Source organism: Lepidochelys kempii, chromosome 25 (assembly GCF_965140265.1).
Source record: "Lepidochelys kempii isolate rLepKem1 chromosome 25, rLepKem1.hap2, whole genome shotgun sequence".
NCBI lineage: Eukaryota > Metazoa > Chordata > Testudines > Cheloniidae > Lepidochelys > Lepidochelys kempii.
Window position 1 is genome coordinate 14,044,187 of NC_133280.1, and position 19,678 is coordinate 14,063,864.

Genomic DNA, 19,678 nt, shown 5'->3' on the forward strand with positions numbered 1-19,678 from the left:
AGATCATCTCATCTGACCTCCTGTATGTAACAGGCCCAAGAGTTTCCCCCACTGCCCCCACAGTGAGCCCAATGACTTGTGTTTGGCTAAAGCATCTTCTGGAAAGGCTCCAGTCTGGATTTGAAGACAGCATGGGATGGAGAATGGACACTTCCCTGGGAGTTTGACCCAGCCGTTAATCACGCTCGCCATTAGAAATCTGGGCGTTATTTCTAATCGGAATTTGTCTGGCTTTAATGTGAAGCCATTAGATCTTGTTCGGCCTTTCTTGGCGAGTTAAACAGCTCTTAGTACCTGGGATTTTCTCCCTGATAAGGTACTTCTGCGCCGTCATCAAGTCGTCTCTTGAGCTTTTTGGATAAGCCAAACAGCTGGAGCTCTTGAAGTCAGGCGTTTTCTCCAGCCCTCGAATCCTTTTTGTGGCTCATGACACTGGGACCTGACCCCACCCCGGGCTGTGAATACTGGGGGGGCAGCCAGGTCTGGTGCTGCTGAGCTTGGGTGAGTTCTCTGGGACAGTGCCCGTTAATTTCAAACACTCTCCATGAGTGGGAGCCCAGACAGAGACAGGACACTTCCCGTTGCACGCCAGCTCAGCCCTGCAGCCCCACCCCTCACATCCATCCCACCTCCCCCTGTCAAGCAGGCCTATGAAATTCTACAGGGCAGCCATCCTGACCCTGAGTTCCCATGCTGCCTGCCTTTACCCCCTCCCGCCCATGTCCTTTCCCCACCCCCACTGCCCCGCCCCCTGGGAGCCTGCACTCCTTTCCTAGGCAAGAAATAGTCAAAGTAATAAATAAATCACCCGCACTGAACCTTTTGACCGCCCGAGTCTATTTTTAGCTGCAGCCTCTGCAGCAGCTGCCCTGTCGGACCCCAGAGCTCCCCGAGGGGCGAGGGCTATTTTCCACCCGACCAAGGGCTGGGAATATTTTAGATTTGCACATCAGCCAGCATTTGACAACAGCGCCTGCGGGATTGTTTAACCCTATCGGTGCTGGGTCCCTTCCCCCAGCCCAGAAACGCTCCGCTCCTCCAGAGCGCTGGACAAACAGCACAGGCCGCGGATCTCTTTGCTGCGCCGCTGTGACATGCAGCCACCTCTGGGGTGAAGCACAGCAGCTGTGCGAGTTCGTGGCGATGCAGCTTGGGCTATGCTGAGGGGCTCGCCGTGTCCGGTTAAAATCACCACAGGGGAGTTTAGGGGGGGAAGAATAAGACAAAAGCAGCTTGTTTATTAGCTCAGAGCTGGCTCACAGTATCCCCTGCTGATGCACCGGTGTCATGGTCTCCCATCCGTCCACCAGCCTAGCTGCCACCTTGCAAGCTGCCAAGTGCACAACCAGTGCGGGTACTGTGGTAGGCTGGCCTGCTTTTTTATTCCCTTTCTGGGCACAGACTTAGCCCATGAAAGATCGTCCCCACTGCCTCTCTCCCGGGGTATGGGGGGAGCAGGAGACGGGATATCTCTTGATTCTAGTCAGGCTTTTGACACAGTCCCACATGACAGTCCCATAAGCAAGGGAAGTGTGCTCTAGGTGAAATGACTGTAAGGTAGGTGCAGAACTGGTTGAAAGATCGTACTCAGATCGGCGTTATCAATGGTTTGCTGTCAAATTGGGAGGGCGTGTCTAGTGGGGTCCTGCAGGGGTCTGTCCTGGGTCTGGTACTAGTCAATATTTTCATCAATGGCTTGGATAATCAAATGGAGAGTATGCTACGAAATCTGCAGATGGCACCAAGCTGGGAGGGCTTGGAAGCACTTTGGAGGACAGGATTAGAATTCAAATGACCTGGACAATTTGGAGAATTAGTCTGAAATCAACAAGATGAAATTCAGTAAAGAGGAATGCAGAGTACCGCAATTCAGAAGGGAAAATTGAACGGAGGAAGACCTGGCTGGGTGGAAGCGCTGCTGAAAAGAGTCTTGGGTTGCAGGAGGTCACACTGAGCATGAATCGACAACGTGATGCAGTTGCAGAAAAGACTCCTCTCAGGAATGTCGTATGTAAAAGACACGGGAGGTCACTGTCCTGCTCTGCTCGGCACTGGGCGAGGCCTCAGCCGGGGTCCTGTGTCCACATCTGGGCGCCGCCCATTAGGACAGATGTGGACAAATTGGAGAGAGTTCGGAGGAGAGCAACAAAAGTGATCAAAGGGTTAGAAATCCTGACTGGTGAGGAAAGGTTAAAAAGGGTGGGGGGGGCAGGTTTAGTCTGGTGATCAGTTCTCCATGTAGGATAAGGAGCAATGGGCTTAATCTGCAGCAAGGGAGATTTAGGTTAGATATTAGGAAAAACAACTGCAAGGTTTGTTAAGCTCTGAAGGGAGGGTGTGGAATCCCGTCATTGGAAGGTTTTAAGAACAGGCTGGACGGGCCTCTGGCTAGGTTTCGTGGGTGGTAAGCCAGCTCCTTCTTCCTCCAATGCCACAATCCGGCTGGAGCTGGTGAGGCTGGCCAGTGGGTCCCCCTATTCCAGGTGAGACAGAGTGTTTCCTGCTTCTGGATTCTCTTCCCAGCAGGGGTGTGCCCTCTGGGATCCAGCTGTTACCCTAAACGCAGCCAAGGTAACAGCCTTGCCATGACCCTGCTGGGCTTGGCTTCAGGGGACCTGTGTTCGGTTCCCAGCTCTGCTACCGATCCTTTGTGTGACCTTGGTCAAGTCACTGAATCTCTCTGGGCCTCAGTTTCCCCATCGGTAAGACGTTGGGAACAGTTCTTCCTTTGCTTTATTCAGATTGCATCCCCTCTGGGGCAGGGACAGTGTTTCGCAGGCTATGCAGCACCGGATACAAGGAGGCCCTGATCTCAGATGAGGCCTCTAGATTTACTGTAATGCAAATAATAGTAGCAGGAACGAGCTGTGACCCTCAGGCACGGTGCCTCAGAGGTGTCGGAAGGTACCAGATGCGGCAGTGGGTGGCTAACCCCCCCACTTGTTATGTTTAACTGACTGGCGTGGGTGGGAGCAACAGGCCTGACTCAGAATGGAGCCTGGCCGAAGGGAAAGAGCGAACTGCCCTCACCGTGGGAAGGGGGAATGAGAGGCAGAGACGGGGTCCAGATCAGGAGCCCCCCTGAGTTCAGGCTTGTGAGGTCAGCCTGGGGATATGAACGCATGTGGCAGGGCGATGGAGCAGGACCCCGCTCGCTCCAGTTGCCTCTGCGTTGGAGGCAATTACGTGCCGTGCGATTGACCCGGCCTCCATCAGCAACGCCCCGTTTCCCGGCAGCCAGGCAGCCAGGCCAGCCGGCAGCTTCCCAGCCAAATCCGCCCGCAGCCAGGGGAGCCCCAGCTGGCGGGCAGTGGATGGAGCCGCCAGCGAGCGCTCCACCCCTCTTCGGCTGCCAGCCAATCAGAAGGCTGGAGCGTGCTCTTCTCTGGGGGGTTGTAATGGCAATATCTAGGGTCCCCAAGGGCTTAGCAGACCATGAGTCAGATTTTACTGCAGGCTACCCCATGTGCGGTTCCCACGGGCCACAGGAAGTGCAGCCACCTCTGGGGTGGGACACAGCCGCCGTCTGAGCAATCACCGAGGCATTCTGCGTCTCAGCCTGGGACCTTGGCCCAGCGTCCTTGAAGGTTTTTAGGGGCTTAACACCCCTTGAAATCCTAGAACTCAGTGGGAGTTGGGCACCTAAATATAATTGAGGAGCTGGGAGCTCACCAGAAGCCCCCCCTTGTTGTCTGGCTTGGCAGCGGTTGAAAAGCCTTTACTGAAATGAATGCCTGGCCCCGGCTGCCCCCTGCGTTTTAGCCCCCGTTGTTCGTGACACGGGGAAGGAACCGGATCCGCCCCCGGCAGCACGTGCAGACTTTGCCATGCAGCCCGTGTTTGGGGGCAGAGCGGCCCTGTGCGGGGCAGGCAGTCCTCACTCTGCGTTTGCCACTCCCCCTGCCTGGGCTGTCCCAACGCTGCTCTGGGCCTCCATCTCCAGGGGTGACGCCAGCGAGCGGGGTGGCCCCGGGGGTCCCCTGCACACACACACCCTCCTGCCCCTTCAGGAGCTGTCTCTGAATCCCAGCTCTGGAAAACCCAAGAGGAGGGTGCATCATTTACTCGTGCTCCCTGGCAAATAATAGACGCTGTCTGTGCGTGGGCGGCGCGGGGGAGGGGGGGCAGGAGGTTCCCTCTGCAGCGCGCTCCGGTTCAGCTGCTTTTCCCCAGCCTTCCCATGCAGCAATCGCCAAGCCCTTGTGAGAAACCTCTGCCTCCCTGTACAGGAAAAACCTCCCGACAGCTGGGCACACCCTGTCTCTTTCCTTGTCTTTCTTCTTCCTCTTTGTCTGCCTGTCTGTCTACTTCCCTAGATCATTGTGTGTCTATTTATTCCCAGCTCTATTTTCTTTTTCTTTCTTTCTTTCTTTCTGCTGAATCTCTGTGGAATAAGGAAGGGTGAAAAATCTGCCAGGGGAATTGAATCCGCGGAAATGTTTGCACATGAAAAAGGGTTTTGGACCCCAAAAGAACAATTCACTGGCCCCTCTCCTGCTCTGGCTGAGGCTGGTGTAAATCAGGGGTAACTGTACTCCAGCCAAGGGGCAATAGAGGCGAATCCAGTCTCAGGGATTATGGCCAGGGGAAGGTGCCTGGCCCTGAAGGCCGTGGGCATCCTCTTCCATTGGATCTCTGTGCATTGGGCCAGGGTCCCGTTCTCTTGGATTGGATCATCTATGATACCCTGCCAAATGCAGGCCATGCCCACAGGTGACTGATCCTTCTCCAGCTGATCTGGGAGCTGGGTGAGCCCCAGGGGTGTGTGTGACCACATGAAGTATTCTCTCTCTGCTAGTCAGACAGGCACTAACGAGGATTCCTTCCCCAGCATGCTCCTATTTAAAGCCTATGACCTTTCAGTGCCCACCCTGGGGTTGGAAACCAGCACGTGCTCTGGAAATCTCCATCCTCCCCAGCCTCTTCCTGAGCCTGGCCAGGGTGCATCACTGCAACTGACAGTCAGCAAGGGCTTATGTAGGGGAGCAAAGGTCCCCTCTCCAGCACGTGGGGCTGCCAGATGGGTCTCACCAGATGAAGAGATGGGGGGAGAGGGAAGGAGAAATGGGAGCCTTTGTCCATCTCCTGTCACAGCCCCCTCCTGCCCAGATCCTCTTATCTTCTCTACCACACTAGATGTGTGGGGTGAAAAGCATCTCTGGGATGCCGGCCTCATTGGGACCCAAGAGGTCCCTCCCCATCCACTACTTCCTTGGGGAGGTTAGGGACAGAATCATAATAGAATATCATGGTTGGAAGGGACCTCAGGAGGTCATCTAGTCCAACCCCCTGCTCAAAGCAGGACCAACCCCAACTAAATCATCCCAGCCAGGGCTTTGTCAAGCCTGACCTTAAAAACCTCTAAGGATGGAGATTCCACCACCTCCCTAGGTAACCCATTCCAGTGCTTCATGAACCTCTTAGTGAAAAAGTTTTTCCTAATATCCAACCTAAACCTCCCCCACTGAAACTTGAAACCATTACTCCTCGTTCTGTCATCAGCTACCACTGAGAACAGTCTAGATCCATCCTCTTTAGAACCCCCTTTCAGGTAGCTGAAAGCAACTATCAAATCCCCCCTCATTCTTCTCTTCTGCAGACTAAACAATCCCAGTTCTCTCAGCCTCTTCTCATAAGTCATGTGTTCCAGTCCCCTAATCATTTTTGTTGCCCTCCGCTGGACGTTTTCCAATTTTTCCACATTCTTCTTGTAGTGTGGGGCCCAAAACTGGACACAGTACTCCAGATGAGGCCTCACCAATATCGAATAGAGGGGAACGATCACGTCCCTCGATCTGCTGGCAATGCCCCATCTTATACATCACAAAATGCCATTAGCCTTCTTGGCAACAAGGGCACACTGTTGACTCATATCCAGCTTCTCGTCCACTGTAACCCCCAGGTTCTTTTCTGCAGAACTGCTGCCGAGCCATTCGGTCCCTAGTCTGTAGCGGTGCCTGGGATTCTTCCGTCCCAAGTGCAGGACTCTGCACTTGTCCTTGTTGAACCTCATCAGATTTCTTTTGGCCCAATCCTCGAATTTGTCTAGGTCCCTCTGTATCCTAATCCCTACTCTCCAGCGTACCTACCTCTCCTCCCAGTTTAGTGTCATCTGCAAACTTGCTGAGGGTGCAGTCCTCAGTCTGACCTACTGGGGTAGGTCAGAACATTCCCCAATGATTTGATGTGTTTGTGCAGAGCCTAGCCCCATGGGGGAGGGGGGCAGCTTGTCTGTCACCAAATAGATGATTTAAAATAATTATTAATAATAATGTTACTGGGGACTGGGCAACACCTTCTGCTGGGTCACTGCTGGCCACGTCAGTTCCCCTCTGTTTGGCTCTGGTTTCTAATAGGAGATAACACATAACTCTTGATGCTGGTGGGGGGGCAATTTAAAGGGGGGAGCATGTGACCACCCCATGCATCCCCTCTGGGAGGGGGTAGACCAAGGGAAGTGGCAGTGTCACGGAGTCCCTGGGCGATGCTCTGGAACTGCTCCCCATGAAGCCAGTCAGGACTCTGGGGAAGTCTCCTCTCTGGGAGCAGCCTGTCTTCAGGACACACAGCTCACACAGCTTCCACCTTCCTGGGTCTGACCTCGGAGCATTCAGCATCCTCTGCCCCTCCGTGCGCTTCCCCCCAGCGAGTCCGCTCAGGCGGGGCTCCTGGGGAAGCCAGAGGGTCCTGCCCCCCAACTCCGCAGTCAGACGTGACTCTCGGCCAGCCAGTAAAACAGAAGGTTTATTAGACGACAGGAACATGATCTAAAACAGAGCTTGCAGGTGCAGAGAACGGGACCCCTCAGCTGGGTCCATTTTGGGGGGCAGTGAGCCAGACAACCCCGTCTGCACTTCACTCCATGTCCCAGCCAGCCCCAAACTGAAACTCCCTCCAGCCCCTCCTCCTCTGGGCTTTGTTCCTTTCCCAGGCCAGGAGGTCACCGGATTCCTTTGTTCTCCAACCCTTCAGCTCTCACCTTGCAGGGGGGGAAGGGCCCAGGCCATCAGTTGCCAGGAAACAGGGTGTTGGCCATTCTCTGTGTCCAGACTCCTGCACACACATGCCCTCTAGGGCTCTGCAATGATCATACACCCTTACTCCACCCCCTAGATACTTAAGAAAAGGAGTACTTGTGGCACCTTAGAGACTAACCAATTTATTTGAGCATGAGCTTTCGTGAGCTACAGCTCACTTCATCAGATGTTTACCGTGGAAACTGCAGCAGACTTTATATACACACAGAACTCATGAAACAATACCTCCTCCCACCCCACTGTCCTGCTGGTAATAGCTTATCTAAAGTGATCAACAGGTGGGCCATTTCCAGCACAAATCCAGGTTGGATTTGTGCTGGAAATGGCCCACCTGTTGATCACTTTAGATAAGCTATTACCAGCAGGACAGTGGGGTGGGAGGAGGTATTGTTTCATGAGTTCTGTGTGTATATAAAGTCTGCTGCAGTTTCCACGGTAAACATCTGATGAAGTGAGCTGTAGCTCACGAAAGCTCATGCTCAAATAAATTGGTTAGTCTCTAAGGTGCCACAAGTACTCCTTTTCTTTTTGCGAATACAGACTAACACGGCTGTTCCTCTGAAACCTGTCTAGATACTTAAGAACTGCCTAGGGGAAACTGAGGCACCCCCACACTATTCAGAGGAAACAATAAGAACAGTCCCACTTCGTCACATCTCTCCCCCCTTCAAGATCGAACTGAGCGGGGTCACTTTAGCCGGTGACCTGGGGAAGTTCGAAGCCACCAACGTTCCCATGGATGCCCCAGCATCTCTCCCATTCCTTGGTAGGAGTTACACCAGGCCCTTCCAGTTTCACGCCCTCCCTTAGGTCAGGGGTGGTCGATAGCACTCGCAGGCCGCATGTGGGAAGGTTTATGCAGCCCATGCCCTTTGGCCACCCCAAGAATGTCTCCCCATTGACCATCACCTTCTGCTCCCACTGGAGGTCCGAGGGGCCTGGCCCCAGGAAACTCCACACAGACATATAGGTCGGGGTCAGGAGTGGGAGCCTGTCCACATCCCCAACCATCAGGCTGACGGAGTCTATGGCCTTGGGACCCAGCAAGGGAGCTAGACACCAGGGCTTTTCCGCAGGGTCCCCTTGGTTCAAATCGCCAGCCTGCTCAAAGGCAGTGAGGTGGCATCCACACCCCGCCCTCCTTAACCAGGGGCAGCAATTTAGTCTCGAGGTTCCCTGCGGAACTGGCCCCCCGGGGTCTATCCCCACTCACCCGGGGAGGTCCCCTAGGCCTCTCCGCTCCCCCACCGCCAGTTCATCCTGCTGCTGCTTCTGCATCTCTTTCTCGGGCTCTCGCTGTCTCTCACAGTCCTCTTGCTCCCTCGGACTCAGCTCCAATCCCGTCCATCTCCGATCCCCCAATGGGGAACCCGATCGTGAAGACCCCCGTCTGGTCGGGGACAGGAGTCTTGGCGATGCCTGGCTCCCGCTCCAGCTGCTCCCAGATCCTGCTATAGCCCCAGTTGGGGTCAGGAATCTGTCCCTGAGAGTGGCCATCCTCCTCCAGCTGCACAATTAACTCTGCTTTGGTGAACTTTCCAATGCTCAACCCTCTCTTTTTGCACAGGGTTACAATGTCCTTCTTAAGGAGACGGGGACAGGCCATCACTCCGCTTCTCCCAAGTTGTTGTGGACTCACAGGCCCGTGTGTTCTCAGCTCCCCACGGTTTCCAGGGAGAACCCCTAGTGTGCCAGCCCTTCTCGAGGTCACCACCTCTTTGCCAGGGTCGAGCTGCAGACTCCTCCGCCCCTTGGACTGCTCGCTGCAATCCCCAGGGGAACCCTGTTACTGCACAGTCCTTCTCGCTGGTCACACACTCGCAGGGGTTAACCGCCCCCCGAAACCGCTCCTCTCTGAGCCTTCAGCAGGCCTGGTCCTCGGCAATCCCCCTTCGTGTTACTGCTCCCCAGTCACTTACTGCAGGAAGCGCCATCCACGGGGTGCAGTACATCCCACCGCTGCCACCAGTGGTCACGGAGTCCCTGGGCGATGCTCTGGAACGGCTCCCCATGAAGCCAGTCAGGACTCTGGGGCAGTCGCCTTTCTGTGAGCAGCCTGTCTTCAGGACACACAGCTCACACAGCTTCCACCTTCCTGGGTCTGACCTCGGAGCATTCAGCCTCCTCTGCCCCTCCGTGCGCTTCCCCCCAGTGAGTCCGCTCAGGCGGGGCTCCTGGGGAAGCCAGAGGGTCCTGCACCCCAACTTCGCAGTCAGACGTGACTCTCAGCCAGCCAGTAAAACAGAAGGTTTATTAGACGACAGGAACATGGTCTAAAACAGAGCTTGCAGGTGCAGAGAACGGGACCCCTCAGCTGGGTCCATTTTGGGGGGCAGTGAGCCAGACAACCCCGTCTGCCCTTCACTCCATGTCCCAGCCAGCCCCAAACTGAAAACCCCCTCCAGCCCCTCCTCCTCTGGGCTTTGTTCCTTTCCCGGGCCAGGTGGTCACCCGATTCCTTTGTTCTCCAACCCTTTAGCTCTCACCTTGCAGGGGGGGAAGGGCCCAGGCCATCAGTTGCCAGGAAACAGGGTGTTGGCCATTCTCTGTGTCCAGACTCCTGCACACACATGCCCTCTAGGGCTCTGCAATGATCATACACCCTTACTCCACCCCCTAGATACTTAAGAACTGCCTAGGGGAAACTGAGGCACCCCCACACTATTCAGAGGAAACATTAAGAACAGTCCCACTTCGTCACAGGCAGATTCTCCATCTCTTGATCAGGGATGTCATTTCACACCAGTGTGGGTGCCAAGGATGGGGAGACACAAAGTTGTGTCATCACATAGCCCATGGTATGGGGTTGTATTATATTTTACCAAGTCTGGCTGCGGTGTATGCCAAAAGTGGAAAACATAATGGAGCACACAGACCTACGGAAAGTCTGGGGCGGCAGAGAGGGGGAAGGCAACCAAGCCTTGAGCGGGGCAACTGCCTCCTTTGCCCCATAGCAAATGATGTCCCTGCTATTGATGTCCTCAGCTCCAGCCTGGGTGGCCTCTCTGGAAGATGCTTTAGTCAGACCCATGTCGTTGGGCTCCCTCCAGGGATGACAAGTCTCTGGTCTGGGCTGCACCAGAGGCCGGAGCAGGTGATCTAATGGTCCCTTCCACCCTTAACATCTATGGACGGGGGTGTGAGCAGGTGCCCGGGAAGAAGCAATTAATTGTCTGAGCGAGGTGAGCACTGGGGTTCTGTGAGACTGGGCGGATGTGATTTCTAGGTGCTGTATATTTATATATAAAATCATTGTTCGTGCTCTCGCACCATGCTCCCTGCTGAGCCTGGCTGTTGGCTGTCATTAACCCTGACTTCATGGTGCTGACGTATTTTGCTATTAACAAAGAGAGAGAGGTTTTGTCCTTGGTCATTTAAGAAAATAGCATCCTTCCAACGGGGAGGCTGGGAACCCCTCTGGCCTTTGGCACATTTTTTTCAATTTTCTTCCAGTGCCCAAAGCCTTATTTAAGAAAGAGCTGCTGGGAACTAAACTCAGGGCAGGTGCGAAAAGCGTTGTCTTACCCTCTGTTGCAAGAAGCAAAGTAACTGCAGAGGGCTGGTCTCTTGTCAGCCTTTGCAAGCTAAGCAGGGTTGAGGCTGGCCAAGACATGGAAGGGAGGTTGTTCCTTATGAGTCAATCCTTCAGCCGTGTCGTGGCAGGTGCCACCACATATGATGGTGCTTGTTCAAGATCCCACATCCCCTCTGTGCAAAGTGCTTCTGATCCCAAACCACTGCACAGCTGCACCCCAGAGGAGGCCGCATTTCCGGTTCAGAGGAAGGGATTTTTTTCAGTAGAGGGTTTGTGACACTGAGCTGGGCTCTCTGCATGGAAGAATGTTCTATCTCAATGTCTATTAAGATGATGTATTAGCCAGGCAGCCTCTGTATTAGATAATGCAGCTAAGAGGATAGAATGTCCCTGCCTGGTACAAGATTGGTGTTGTTCAACATGGTCATGAAGGGTCTGGAAAAGGGGTGAACAGGGAGGTGGCAAAGTTTGCAGATGGTACAAAATTATGTTGGAGAGTTAAATCTCGAGCTGGCTGTGAAGAGTTACAAAGGGATCTCACTAAACTGGGTGACTGGGCAACAAAACGGCAGATGAAATTCAGTGTCAATAGGTGCAAAGTAATGCACATGGGAAAACGTTATCCCAACCGTACACAAACAACGAGAGGTCTAAATGAGCTGTTATCACTCAAAAAAAGATCCTGGAGCCATCGTGGAGAGTTCTCTGAAGACATCTGCTCACTCTGCAGCAGCCGTCCAAAAAGCGACCAGAACGGAAGGCGCCATTAGGGAAGGAATAGAGAAAAGAGAAAATATAAGGCCACTATCGAAATCCGTGGTACACCCACACCTTGAATACTGCCTGCCATTCTGGTCACCCCATCTCCAAAAGGGTATATTAGACTTGGAAAAGGTACAGAGAAGGGCAACAAAAATGATTAAGGGTATGGAACAGCTTCCGTATAAACTGAGATTTAAAATGCTGGCACTACTGAGCTTAAAAAAGAGATAACTAAGGGGGGCTATGACACAGGACTATAAAGTCATGACTGGCTTGGAGAAAGTGAATAAGGACATGTTATTTACCCCTTCACAAGAGCCGGGGGTCACCCAATGAAATCAATAGGCAACAGGTTTAAAATAAACACAAAGAAGCACTTCTTCACACAACACACAGTCAACCTGTGGAACTCATTGCCAGGGGATGTTGTGAAGACCAAAAATATAATGGTTCAAAAAAGAATTAGCTAAATTCATGGAGGATGAGTCCACCAATGGCTATTATCCAAGCTGGTCAGGGATTGTCCAGGTGTCCCTAAACTTCTGTTTGCCAGAAGCTGGGAGTGGACAACACAGGATGGATCACTTGATAAGTGCCTGTTCTGTTCATTCCCTCTGAAGCATCTGTCCCTGGCCACTGGGCTACATGGACCATTCGTATCTGCATTGTTACTGCCAAGGGATTTTCATGCTCTAGGGGCTGCAGCTCTCATCCTTATGGCTCCAGGTAGATCTTTTGCACCCTGGGTAACACCGCTGGTACAAGGAGGGGCCTCTGTATCCCATGCGCTAAAGCAGGACAGAACCTTGTGGCTGCTTGAACTGGGGTTTGGAGAAGGCAGCTTACTACAGTGGATATAGCTGTGCTGGAGAAGGGGTTCCCAGAGCAGGACTATCTTGGTTGTGGGGGAGGGCGCTACACAGGACGGGTAGGGCTGGGTTATGGGGGGCTGGGAAAGTGTTCATCATGGGCTGAGCTAGGTTGCAGGGGCTGGGGCTAGAGGCAGGTTTTGGAGGGGGATTCTCATGGCAAGGAGAGCTGGGTTGAGGAGTGAGTGGAGAGGTTACCTAGGGTAGACCTGGCTGGGTGGTTGGTGAGTGGGAGGATGTGCATGCTGGATGGAGCGGGGTTGCTGGTTTTCGGAGGGGTCATCATGGCAGGGATGTGAGTGGGGCTGGATCACAGTAGTAATTCTTTTTGTCCAGACTCTGGAGCGTTCGAGCCCCGTAAACCCAGAGGTGCCAGGCCGGACATTTTCATCAACTGTCATTATATGGCCGGGCAATACGTTTTCCCTGGTGGAGATATTTGTATTGATGTCCTGACAGGCTGAAAGATTTAATAAAGCCCATTTATGATGACAGCAATATAACCTACTCGTGAAACGTCGGCTAAGTGATGGTTAATAAAATATTTACTTGGATCCATCTCAGAGGACCACTCGGAGATGCGGCACTGCGCTCTCCCTGACCTAATTTGGGAGCCCACAGGAAGCGCTGACCCCAAAAGCTGCTCCAGCCTTGATGCGTCTGAAACGCCTCTTGCTCCTGTGTCTCCACCGCTGTGGTCGGAGGATCCGTTGCTGTGGTGAGGGTGGCCACTGGCAATGTACGAAATGGGAGAGAAGCTGGTTTGGGGTGTTTCCAGCAGCTGGAGGAGCAGCTTCCTGAGGATTGCAAGCTAGAGAGAAATGAAATCGCAGGTAACATGAAAAGCTGGGAGTGGTGTCTGGTTATTAGAGCAGGGAACTGGGAGTCAGAACTCCTGGGTTCTATTCCCATTGCTGTTGGGGAATATTGCCTAGTGGTTAGTGTTTGGTGGGACTGGGAGTCAGGACACCTGGGTTCTTTGACTCACACGTGACCTTGAACAAATTGCTCCTGGGCCTTTGCTTGCCCCAGCCAGAAGATGACACCATGTTTGTTGGGGGGTGGGTGGGTGGGTTATGAGGATCTGTGGAGGTTGGCAAAGCGCTCAGGAAAGAGCCCAGAGAAGAGCTGGGTATAAAGTCCGCCGGCAGGATGTCTCGGGGAGGTGCTGAAGTCGTAGCCTCAGCTGAGCTGCACTAGAACCAAGTAATTCTGGGGATCGTGGCTCTTCCTTGGGTTTCTTCTGCGCTCCCCTGGGGAGCAGTCAGGTGGGCGAGTAGCAGCGCAGGGACAAACCTGCCCGTTAATAGAGCTGCCAGCTTCCTGCTGCCTTCGCCTTCTGTCCCCGTGCCCGATGGGCCGGGAGAATGACACAGGCAGGGACGTGGAAGGGGGAAGGGAGGGATAAGCCGATTCTCATTTACCCCTTACCTGCCCAGTTCCAACAGCTGGAAAGTAATGAGGCCAAGACTAATGTAAGTTCTCCAGCCCAGACTGGGGGCCTTGTGGACAGTGTGAAACCTGCAACCTCTGTCATCCTCAGAAACCAGATAATAATTAAAACATGGTGCCAGCGATTGGATTAGAAACCAACGCGGGCACTTAAGAGCCAAACCTGGAGGGAGCATTAAGGCCCCACACTATCCCTGGCTTTCACCATTAGACATGCTGCCGCTCCCAGCTGGGAATGGAACACAGGAGTCCTGGCTCCCAACCCCCACCAGCTGCTCTAAGCATTAGGTAACACTCCCCTCTGATCTACATGTAGAATGGAGGAGTCCTGACTCCCAGTGCTATCCTGCTCCTTCCACTAGAGCCCACTAGGGTCCCAGCACCCTATGGGCCACTCATAGGAACGCCCTGGGAAATGGGGCCAGCTCCCCACCAGTGCTGCCCTGGCTCCTGACATCCAGGGCAGCCCACATGCCCATTCTCACGAGAAGGGTTAACAGGCTTTGGATTCTCCAGCCTTGCTCCCCTTTCCCCCATCCCTTTGGGTTATGGGTGAGCCAGGTCTGGGTTTCCTCTCCCCTCCCCCCGCCCCCGTCCTGAGCCACTGCCTGTCTCAGGCCCAGGTGGCTCCCCAAGGAGTCCAGTCCATTGTGTGTTGAGGCATCAGGGCTCTGCGCTTTGGAGGCTATGCTGCGTTAGCTCCCCTCCCCAGCCCCACACAGGAGCCTTAAGAAAGCGCAGCCCTGGGAGCTAAAGCCCTGATCTTGGCTGGGGGCGGTGGGACCTACCAGGCTCCCCCCCCTCCCCGTGTATCCCCTCTCTGCCCTGCCCTCCAGGACTCGCTCACTGAGCAATTGGTGCTGGAGAGGGGAGACAGCTCCTCTCACCAGCCCTGGGTTGTCCCTCTCTGTCACTGATGGCTGGTTCTCTCCAGCTCCTCCTCCTGAGGCATGTCCAGGCCATAGTGAAGATGGGGCAGCTCGGTGGGATGCAGAGTGGAGGCGGAGGGGTGTGATGTCTTGTGGATCGTCCCTGCTAATGAATAGAACGCAGGAAGTCCTGGCCAGTGATGCTGGACAGTGGGAAGACAAGGCCTGAGTGAATTGGGAAGCATAACAGGTGGATGCCCCAAAGCGAGCGGCAGGAGTGATGGGGACAGGCAGATTCAAAGCGGGAGCCACTGCGCTTAGTGAGAGCAGTGTCCCTGTCACCCTCCCTCCTCCCCATCTCTGTGGTGCACCCCCCCCACACCCACACCCCCGCTGTGCCGTGTGATTCACCTAGGGCTTGTCTTCACTGCGGAGTGAGCTCAGGTTCCAGCTCCAGCTCGAATCCCGTCCACACACAAACCAAACCCTTCACTCCAGCACGGTGGTGCTTTTACCAGCAGTTGGCCGGCCGGGCATGGGTCCAAGCTACAGCTCAAGTGAGCACAATGCATCAGCGGCTGACACAGCCTCTCTGTGCAACCCCAGTGTTATTTCAGCAGGAGGCTGCTCTCACTTGGGCTGGGCTAACACCTGAGTGGAGTTAACCCTGCAGTGAGAACAGACCAGATGGCAAACTCTTTGTGGGGAGGGGGGGCAGGGGACTGCCTTTCATTGCCTGTGTGTACAGCACCGACCACTGGGGAGGGTCTGGGGGTGTGGCAGCTAATTGGAGCCTCTAGGCCCTGCTGCAATCCATCCAGCAATCGTGTGCATTTGCAAGGCAAACGGGCCCCACACTTCTTAAAGGTCCTGCTTTCAATTAACGTGAATCCAAACCTTCTCAGAGATTGAGGCCTGTTTCCCCGCTGCCCTTGCACATCACGCAATTGTTTGCACCAGTGCAAAGGGAGCATGACCACTCTGATCTGGGAGCAGTTTGCACCTTCTTAGCCTGGGTATCAATGGGTGGCCAAGGCTTGGAGCGATGAGGGATCAGGCCTCCCCTCTCTGGCTGGGTGAGTCCTGCTCTAAGGACGTGTCCTTCCTAGTCAGTCTGCCAGTGTCATTTTTCCTCCCCATCAAAATATTAAAAAGAAATTGGAGACCATTTTTGTGCAATAAATTTGGCACAATGGAGAGAAAATGATCTGGCTCTGGAGCCTTGCCAGCATCCCCATATATAATACTCAATGGCTGGGTGCTTGCCCTCCACAGGTAGTAAAATATCCTCTTCTGTTCTGACGGTGCTGCTCTCACCTGGAACAGAATAGCAGGCTGCTTGTTCATGGCATTGCCTCTGCCCCAGAGAACAGTGCCCCCCAGCCCCCGCCCCCAGCCCAGATGCTTTCGCTTTACGAGGAAGGGAAACACGCTATCATTCGAGAAGGCAGCTGCACCCCTTGGTCTGGGCCAAATGATCAGACACAGCAGGTGTGCCCTAGGAAAGCCACACGTCAGGCAGGGTATTCTCCCACTCCCCTGGCACGTCCCAGCTGAATAGAATCCAGGTTCCTGGCTCCTCATGCTGGGCCTTCACAACTCCATCCTTCCTCAAGATGGCCAGGGCCATGCAAAATATTCCTAGCACCCCTTTATGCCTCATGCCCCCAAGTATTCCTAGCACCCCCTTTCAGTCATCCTAGGTGTATCTGGTTTGGGGGTTTTGTTACAAATTTGCATTGTGTTTGTTTGTACGCTTGGGGGAAGTTTTCAAACTTGAGGCTAAATTGTCCAGAATTTGCAGTATTTTATTAAAAAAAGTGATTCCAGGGGAAACTAACTGGTCTTATCTTTATTTTATTTACTAAGGCCTTTGATGGTGCAACATACATAGATCCAGACCAAAACCAATGGTCCTGATCCTCTTGCTTACACCAGTTTTATACTGGTATAACCTTATATGCTGCAGTGGAATCATTCCTGATTTCCACTAATGTGAGCGAGGAAAGAATGGTTGAAATAAGAACTCGGTTTTTAACAAGGAGGGGAATTAAGCATTGGAACGACTTACCTAGGGATGGGTGGATTCTCCACAGAATCGCAGAAATGTAGAGTTGGAAGGGACCCTGACAGATCATCAAGTCCAGCCCTCTGTACCGAGGCAGGACCAAGTACACCTAGACCAGCCTTAGCAGGTTTTTGTCCAACCTGTTCTTAAAAACCTCCAGTGATGTTCCAGAGCTTAACTACCCTGAGAGTTAGAAAGGTTGTCCTAATATCTAAGTTAAATCTTCCTTGCTGCAGATTTATCCCGATCTTCTGTGGACAGGGAGAACAATTGCTCGCTGTCCTCTTTATAACAGCCCTTAATAGAGCTGAAGAGTCTTATCAGACCCCTCCCCTTCTCTTCTCAGGAATGCACATACCCAGCTTTTAAATGGTTTCCTCCGAGCTCAGGGTTTCTAACCCTTCGATCATTTTAGTAGCTCTCCTCTGGACTCTCTCCAGTTTGTCCCCATCTTTCTGAAGGTGTGATGCCCAGAACCAAACGCAGTGCTCCAGCTGAGGCCTCACCAGGGCTGAGTAGAGCAGGACAATTACCTCCAGTGTCTTACATATGCCACGCCTGCCGATACACCCCACAATGATCACTGCATCACATTGCTGACTCTCATTCACTTTGTGATCCAGACCCTTTTCAGTTGTATTGTCACCTCGCCAGTTATTCCCCATTTTGTAGTTGTACATTTGATTTTTCCTACTTGTGTGTAGTACTTTACATTTGTCTGTATTGATTTTCATCTTGATGATTTCAGACCAATTCTCCACATTGTCAAGGTCATTTGAATTCTAATCCTGTCCTCCAAAGTGCTTGCCAACCCCTCCTAGCTTGGTGTCATCTGCAAATGTTATAAGCATACTCTCCACTCAATGATCCAAGTTATTAATGAAAATATTGAATAGATCTGGACCCAGGACTGATCCCTGTGGTACCCCACTCGGTGAACCATTGATAATTACTCTCTCAGTACATTCTTTCAACCACTTGTGGACCCATCTTCTGTTTTCATCTAGACCATATTTCCCTAGTTTGTTTATGAGACAGTCATGTGGGACTGTGTCAAAAGCCTGACTAGAATCAAGAGATATCACGTCTCCTACTCCCCCCGCCGTCCACTAGGCCAGTAATCCATCAAAGAAGGAAATTGGTTTGGTTTGGCATGATTTTTTCCTTAGAACCCCATTATCTTCTAGGTGCTTACAAACTGATTGCTTTCTAATTTATCCCAGTATCTTTCCAGGTATCAAAGTTAAGATGACTGGTCTATAATTCTCGGGTTCCTCTTTGTTCCCTATTTTAAAGATAAGTGCAATGTTTGTCCTTCTCCAGTCCCCTGGGACCTCATCTGTCCTCCAAGGGGTCGCAAAGATAATTGCTAATGGTTTCGAGATTGCTTCAGCTAGTTCCTTAAGTATCCTACGGTGAAATTCATCCGGACCTGCTGACTTGAATACGTCTCATTTATCTATATTCTTTAACCCATTTCCACTTGTGGTCTTTCCTCCTTGTTAATATTACTTGTGTTGAGTATCTGGTCACCATTAACCTTTTCAGTGAAATCTGAAGCACCATACGCATTAAACCTCTCAGCCTTCTGGATCTCATCCATAATTAGCTCTCCTTGCCCCGTAAGTAGAGGACTTCCACCACTTATACCCTTTTAAATGAAGATTGAATCTTTCGAAAAGACATGCTCCAACTCAGCCACATGGTGCAGGAATGACAGGCTGAAATTTTGTGCCCTGTGTTAGGCAGGAAGTCAGATTAGCTGATCATAATGGGCCATCTGGCCTTTAAATTTGAGTCATTAATTATTGCAAGAGAAAAACAGAATCTTAAACTCCCGTCTTGTCACGTAAAAAGTTTTTCAGTTTCTCTTTCAAGGTGCTACTAATTATTCCAGAGAACACTTGAGCCACAAAGTCCCACCGAACATGAGCCTTACAGGATGTGTCTAACCCTATGATGCTGCATTCAGTGGCTCTGCACACAGATTCTGTACCAGTAGAACCATGGCAGGTTGGGAGTGATTTTTACTGATGATTTATACCAGTCTGATCCCTAATGTGGACGCAGTTACATTGGTATAAAGGTGCCTTCGGTCAGTAACCCTTATGCCCCTTGCCATGTGGGAATAGCTATCCTAGTACAAGTCAGTATAACTGCATCCACACTAGGGCAGGTTGCACCGCTTTAAGTATACAGGGAAAGTTAAAGTGATTCAACTTTCTAGTGTAGACAAGGCCCCAAAGTTGCACCAGTTTACCTACACTGGTATCAAGTCATATCTTTAGTGTGACATTGTGGGTAGCTCTGGGCTGGCTGTTTGCGTGAGTCTGTTGTAGCTCTTCCACACTGATGACTTCTGTTTTGCTCTCCCCCCAGGTGTTTAGGGAACCCAATGTCCCCAGGAGACAGACAGAGCAAGAGCCCTCGCTAGAACCGCCGCACCCCATCCCCACGCAGACACGCCCCGGGGGTGCTAAAAGCAAGGGGCTGATTCCAGCCGGGCCCCCTTGGCACGGAGCAGGTAAGGCGCAGGAGGCCAAGGCCAGGCTGCGGTGTGCAGAGGTTGGGGCTCCTTAAGATCCATTGGTCTCCTCTGGGGTGCGTTTCGGTTTCGGTTTCAATGGAGGGGCTCCCTTTTCCTGAGCAGAGGGCAAGGCGGGCCCTGAGGCCCCTGCCTGCTTCATCTGCCCAAGGAGCTGGGGGGAGGGGGGGAGCACTGAGATGATGGGTGGGGTGAAGGGGCCAGGAAGGGCTCCCCCAGGCTGCTCTCTGGGACTGGGCTGGTTCCATCTGGGCTGCCCTGTCCTTGCAGCTGCAGGGTTGTGGGGGGGGGCAGCTCAGACACACGCACACCCCCCCACACCCCTCCCCACACACACACCCCTCCCCACACACACACCCCCCCACACACACCCCCACACCGACACCCCCCTCCCCACACCCCCCCCACACCCCTCCCCACACACACCACCCCCACCCCCACACACACCCCCCCACACACACCCCTCCCCACACCCCCCCCACACACACACCGACACCCCCCTCCCCACACCCCCCCCACACCCCTCCCCACACACACCACC

General features: G+C 53.1%; 1 protein-coding gene across 1 annotated transcript in view; it reads left to right on the top strand.

Moving 5' to 3' along the window:
• The window catches only part of KCNN1 (potassium calcium-activated channel subfamily N member 1), a 76,075-nt gene that overhangs the window by 4,694 nt on the left and 51,703 nt on the right, over positions 1 to 19,678 (top strand). Inside the window, exon 2 of the mRNA XM_073324115.1 lies at positions 18,972 to 19,116. The gene's annotated coding sequence lies outside the window, so the exon portion shown is untranslated. The remainder of the gene's footprint in view (positions 1 to 18,971; positions 19,117 to 19,678) is intronic.